This window comes from Macaca nemestrina, chromosome 2, assembly GCF_043159975.1.
Source record: "Macaca nemestrina isolate mMacNem1 chromosome 2, mMacNem.hap1, whole genome shotgun sequence".
Taxonomy (NCBI): Eukaryota; Metazoa; Chordata; class Mammalia; order Primates; family Cercopithecidae; genus Macaca; species Macaca nemestrina.
In genome coordinates, this window is record NC_092126.1 from 60,276,572 (window position 1) to 60,283,245 (window position 6,674).

General features: G+C 40.3%; 1 protein-coding gene across 4 annotated transcripts in view; it reads right to left on the bottom strand.

Moving 5' to 3' along the window:
* LOC105488561 (ventricular zone expressed PH domain containing 1) overlaps positions 1–4,209 on the bottom strand; it is a 274,214-nt gene extending 270,005 nt beyond the window's left edge. For 2 of the 4 annotated variants that reach the window (XR_011619848.1, XR_011619844.1), the window contains exon 1: positions 4,082–4,209. The gene's annotated coding sequence lies outside the window, so the exon portion shown is untranslated. Of the gene's footprint in view, positions 1–3,887; positions 4,035–4,081 lie in introns of those variants that run through there. The other 2 variants (XR_011619849.1, XR_011619843.1) reach the window with 1 other exon arrangement.
* Positions 4,210–6,674: the final 2,465 nt, after the last annotated feature.

The window sequence follows — 6,674 nt, forward strand, 5'->3', positions numbered from 1 at the left end:
CGTGAAAATCTATACTTTCCCAGGGAAGAATGGGGGGCGGGGGCGAGCCGCGCAGGAAACAATTTTCAACAGGAACTCAAGCAGGTGAACGGAATGGCTGTAGGGAGCCACCTCTCCGAGCCCCAGGGAAGGAGAAGAGAACTGCAGCTTCATTAACACTTCCCTCTCCCTGAGATTTCACACACGTTTTGGAAACTGAGTGTTCCTCCAGTAAGGGTCACCTCCTAAAGAAAGTATCCCTTTGCTCTGCTTCTAGAGTAATATTGTTGAAAGTTTAAGTATGCGAGAAATTGCTAAGAAACAGAACAAACTTCACAACATACATACTCTCTTTTTTTCGTTATTTGCTGGAAAGCTTTTCATAAAAATCCACGTGGACCAGATATACTGGATTTGTACTTTTAAATATTGCAGCAACACTCAGGAAAAAGGTTTATCCTGCTTAATCTACTGACACTCCGATGGAGAAAAAGGCACTGGAAACTTCCTTTATTCTTTTTTTTTTTTTTTTTTTTTTTTTTTTTTTTTTTTTTTTTTTTTTTTTGAGACGGAGTCTCGCTCTGTCGCCCAGGCTAGAGTGCAGTGGCCGGATCTCAGCTCACTGCAAGCTCCGCTTCCCGGGTTCACGCCATTCTCCTGCCTCAGCCTCCCGAGTAGCTGGGACTACAGGCGCCCGCCACCACGCCGGGCTCATTTTTTGTGTTTTTTTTAGTAGAGACGGGGTTTCACCGTGTTAGCCAGGATGGTCTCGATCTCCTGACCTCGTAATCCGCCCATCTCGGCCTCCCAAAGTGCTGGGATTACAGCCTTGAGCCACCGCGCCCGGCCCCTTTATTCTTTAGTTAACAGTGCACTTTAAAAAGCAAGGTTTTTAAAACTGCATTCTTCTCGACCCGTAAATCATCTGTTCCTGTGGTAGATTTATAGCTATCAAATCATCTCTCTTCTGGCAATGCGTACAGGCAGCTATCCTGCAGATAATCTCATCTTTGTGCTCACTGAAAGGGTGTGATGTGTCTACTCAAAGGGTGTGGTCAGGGTGGCCACAGTTAAAACAGGTCATGTGTTCCAGGAGAACGACCTCATAAATCTGCCTAGACAGTTGGTGATCAATCATATTTTTATGACATCCACATTTGGAGAACTATCCCCTTGAAGAATCCCTTTATAAAAATCAAGAATCCAGTCATTCATGAGTAGCTGTATTTTTTCATTAGTAGTTTTCTAATTTACAAGATACTAATGAAGGCTCCTCTTTTAATGGAATAGATGATAATGCTTTAGCCTTCCCTTTTAATCCTTTATTCCTTATTACTGATTTTTAATCCCTAGATTTTTATACAGTTTTATTTTTTTAAAGGGTGTAGAGTCCTGAATTAGACACTCTATGGGACTCCAGTAAGAAGAGCAGAGTGATAAGAGTATGGGAACCCAGACTCAACTGGGTTCCAAACTCAGCTATGCCATTATCTGCAGTGTAAATGTGGGCAGGTTAATTAGACTCCCTGAGCCTGGAGTTCCTCCTTTGCTCCTGACGATTGTGATATGGGTTGTTGGGAGGTTTAAGGAGATGATGTAAAACATTCAACACAGAACCTGGCATGTGAAAACCATAGAAGAAGTGTCAGCATTCATATCCTTAGGAGTACTATTATTCCTATAGATGGTCCACCAGTTAACACATCCCCATGCCATACCTTTTAAAAATTAATACACAACTGTACTGTTCACCAAATTGAGTTCACAGAGCTAAACATGTTTAGGTTGTTTCCATTTGTGCCATATTTATACCTTTGTTGTCCTTTCCCTATCTTAGTCATCCTGTCCTTACCTCTGGGTTGTTCACTTTTCATCTGTAAACTTCACTCTCTTGAATGTGTCCCTGTTGATTTTGGTAACCTTATCTTGTTTCCTGGAGAGATAGTTTTACCGTGATCCTACCCCCACCAAGGTTGAACAATAACAGTGAATGTTTTTACAGAGCAGAAATGGGCCAGGATACAATGTATCTCAAACTTTTTGTGGCTGGGTAATCCAAACACCTGAGTTTTCCATGGAAGTGTAGAACTCCTTCTCATGTTTGTTAGTGAGAAAGGAGTGCCCGTCCAGGGCTCCAGCTACTAACTTTACTACTTTTCAAGGTGACCTACACTCAATGCCCACTAATAAAACATTAGTGGCTTACTCTATTATGCATCTGTAGATTCTGCTAAATGAAAATATACGTGAACCGGAGGACTTAATCACCACACTATTGGGACACTGCCTGTAGAATAATTGAAACTCTTGGGGGAGATTTCAGTCACCATAATTAACTCAAGAAACCAACTTATTCTGAAGAATTCAGTCTCTAGCTTACAACTTAGGTTAGGCTATACCCTGGTTTCCTCACTTCAGAAAACTCTAGAACGGCAATATTTGTTTACATTATGCTTTAGACTACATTACTCTGCATCAAAACATTTTTGTTTTATTCACTTGCATTAAAAATGCTCATTAACAATCTGAGACCTATTTGGGCTCTAGAAACTTTCAATAAATTTCTCAGATTTTTCCCTTGAAAGAAAGGATTAAAGATTCTTTTGAAGGAGCATCTTTTTCACACCGCGTGAAAGGACTACAGGAGTTCCCATGGGAATTGGCTGCATACATTTCAGCCCTTCCCACAAGATGTCTATTGTTCCCTGGATGTCTCTGGGCTTCCTTGGCTGTGGCATGCTGCTACAGTTCACTTCTACTGAAAGCCTCTGAGGCTGGCTTATTCCAAGCGATGCTAAAGGACTCAGCCCTGTCTTTTTGCTAGAGTGCATACAATCAAAGTTTGTAGCAAGCTTATTTCACAAGTACATGAAAAAAATAGGTTTGGTGACCTATTTAGTCAAGAGCCCAAAAAATGACTTAATTTTGATTATGTATTTCAACTTATTAAAACACAAATAGGAAACATTTCCTTCAAAAAGAATGAGAAATATTTATCTTCAAGTCTAATAAGCTTTCCAAAATCAAGGCTTTTGTGACTTGTCATAGTTTTATAGTGTATTCATTTTCACCTGTAAATTTTGACTTTGCAGGTCATTTTTGCTCTGGAATAATACAAATCTTGCTGAAAAATCCTAATTCAAATTCTGTGGGTTTGTTCTTCCAGATAATGTACCCAAACTCTCAAACTACATGGAAAACTCAATGTTAAATGTATCTTCATTTACATTTAAGTTTCGTATACTAAATATCTATATGACCAACTTAAATATTTCTCTAAGTATTTTTTCTGCTTTCTAAATCGAAAATATATAAATGTCGTTTAATCCAATCATTGATTACTACAGCAATTTAAGTGTGTATCTGAAAGAATTAAAAAGTGGTTAGATTTAATTATGATTCGTAAGACATCTGAAACACCAAAGGAAAAAACGGCAGCAAAAACAAACAGCAATGGTGACCCTGTTCAACCCACTGACTGTAATGATGCTACAGTATTTAATTTTCTTTCAAAATTCGTAGGCAGAGCCAGTTTCTTTGCTGGTTGCAAAATGTTGATTGAGGTAAACAAAAGTATAAAATAGAAATGAGACTAGATTATTACAGAGTAAAACAAAAATGCACATAATATGAATCTAGAAGCACAACTTTCTGCTCCTGAGGCCTAGAGACATGTTTTAATAACCCACAGAGAAGTGGCATTTTTACCCTAATAACCAAAATGCCTGCATACATGGCTAGACACACAGCTCCCAAATGTGCTTTATCTGCATAATCAGCCAGCCCCTGGAAGTTTCTCAGCTCCTTTCTCCTATCTCCCACTCTTTGCCTCTCTGCAGCCTCTGACATTTACTTTAATTAGCTTTTGTTTTTGCTGAACAAAAGGACATGAAAGAAGATAGCCATACCTCTTTGCACAGGAATCTCTGGTCATAGAAAATAGAAGGCAAAATCCTTGATCTTTAGAGCACTGCAGCTGGGACCCATGACCATGCTCAGAGGCAGTCTTGCAGCTGCTGCCCAGTCCTGTGGGCTGCAGCCGCGTCTCCCTGAGCTGCTTGTCAAGCCAGTGGTACACTTCATTCCCTCCCCATGGACTCACCGTGCGGAATCGGGCAAATGAGTAACTTCTCTTCTCTCTCCCAAACTTCTGCTTAGACCTAACAATTGACACAAAGCTTCACTTATTTCTACACTAGATTTACAGATTTCTCTGAGCAGATCTGTAGTTTGAAAGAATTGGATTTGCCTAACAACCAGTAATTTAGGTTCTGTTAATGAATAACTAACTTTAAGAAATCAAGGAAGTTTTAGGTTAATATCAGATGTGAGGCCTTTTAGTAGACATCAGGAAAAAGGCTTGGGGAGGGAATGGAGGAAGGGAAGCACTGGAATGAGGTGGTATTTAAGCCAAATATGATAGAAGAAAAATACCACAAAAGAAGCAAAAGGGCTAGTGTGAAGGAGCAAAGGTCTATTTATACTATTGGTATTGCTTATGAAACACACAACTGAATGAAACTTCCCTGGTAGCACTAGAGGTTTTTCTGAACCCTCATGGTTCCTTCTTGCATCCACCCAAATTTCTAATTCCCTTTCTTTTACCATCCAAATATAGAACTCCTCTTTTCAGACCTAATTCACTGAGGATCCCTCACAAGCACTCCCATATCGCCTCATCTCTCTCTCGTAAGGAGAATGCACTTTAAAACCTCTAATTCATAAATTAATTGATGGTGCCCAGTGGATTATTATATCTGGAGGCTCTTCTCTCCCTTTAAGTGTATGACATGGGCTTTCTTCCCTTATTGATCTGAGGTTTTGCCTACACTCAAAGTGATAAAATATTTCTGAGCCTCTCCCGACCAGAGCTTTCAGTCAAACCATGTGAGGGTAACAGGGAGGGTGGGGGCAGGGGGCTGCAGTGGGGAAAGTCAGGTGTAAGGTGTACAAGTGGACATATAAAGATTTCCATTCAGTGGCAATCATGCTGCATGTAAAAAAATTACTGGCCCAATTAAAAGGACTCTTCATGGGGTGAAGATTACTTTCTCTTGTGTTTGCCACTCAACATTCACTTACTCTACTTCTAGTCCAAAACTGCACCCATATTTCCTTTGGGAAACCATGTCCTTCGGGTAGAGTTGATGCCCATAAACAGGATGAGCCTTAATTGGTCTTACCCAAATTAGAGTAATTGCATTCCTGTGATCATAGTGACTAATGCAAAGGAGGTGTGTGACTCCTTCTAGGCCAATGAGAGGACAATGATGAATGCTCAGCTTTGGGAGAAAAAAGTCTAAGCTGCTGGGCTTGATGATAAGAAGGTATAAGGTTTGGCTGCAATTGCCCTCTAGCCACCAAGAAAACTGTTGACTTCATTTGGGCCCCTTAAACCACCTGCCCCTAATGCTAGCAAGGTCTACTCTTCAGTGTACACTAGTAAATTCCTTAGTAGCGTAAATGATTTTAGATTGGGTTTTCTGCCATTTACCATTAAAAAATTTCCACCTGACAGAATCAGCCTAACCTGGTTTTGTGGGAGGGCTCTCCTGGGTGCAGCTCATTGAAAAGTAAGTGGACTAAGAGACTCAACAGGAACTATCTATGACAAATGGGCTCCTTCAGTGACAACCACAGGCTTCTTCTGACAACTAGTAGATGCAAGAAAGGCCTGGAAAGGAATGCAGTCATTCAGTGTACCTGAAAACAGGACTTTCTAAATTATTTTTTCCTAACCAGCTACATAGTCATTTCCTCAATACTTAAGTCCCCCAAAATAATTGAATTTAATCTCTTAGACTTGCCTGGCAATGCCTAGCCACATACAATTTGACCTGAATAACCTCGTCATGGAATCCATCCATTCATACACAATTTCCAAAAATTTCCTAAAATCACTTAAGCTATTAATGAATTTATCAGTGGACACTGAAGGGTCGATCTTGCTAGCTTTAGGGGCAGCTGGTTTAAGAGGCCCAAATGAAGTCATCAGGTTTCTTGGTGGCAGATTGGCAACAGCAACCAGATCTTACAACTGTTTGTCAAAAATGTGTTTGAGTAATTAGTTTTACAAAGTATTGTTTCGTCTTTATTTTTCCCCTCTGTTCCTGTCTGACTCTCACTCCTTCCTCTCCTTTGGGAAACTTGAAGTAAAACGTTGTCTGTAACCACAAAAACAGACAAAGATGTTTTCTTTACAGAAAAGAGGTAAATTCTAAGGCAACTTGCATAAGTGAGTTACGTATAAGCACTGAGTACTTCTGAATGATCTCATTTTCTATAAACAGTTTTTCTTACTTGTAATCCCAAAAGCTCCTGCAAGCGCACTATTTCTATGGTCAGCCTTCCAGCTCTGAAGAGTCCATTGTAGGCACAAAAAGTCAGACACAGTCAGGAACTCCCTTTTAGCTCAGCAAAATAGCATGTGGCATGAACTATGACAGTCAAGTTTCTTTCTTTTTGAGAAGGAGTCTCGCCCTGTTGCCCAGGCAGGAGTGCAGTGGCTCAATCTTGGCTCACTGCAACCTCCACCTTCTGGGTTCAAGCAATTCTCCCACCTCAGCCTCTCTAGTAGCTGCAATTACAGGCGCACACCACCACACCTGGTTAATTTTTTTTTTTTTTTTAGTTTGTTTGTATTTTAGTAGAGATGTTTAGTAGAAATGTTGGCCAGGCTGATCTCGAACTCATGA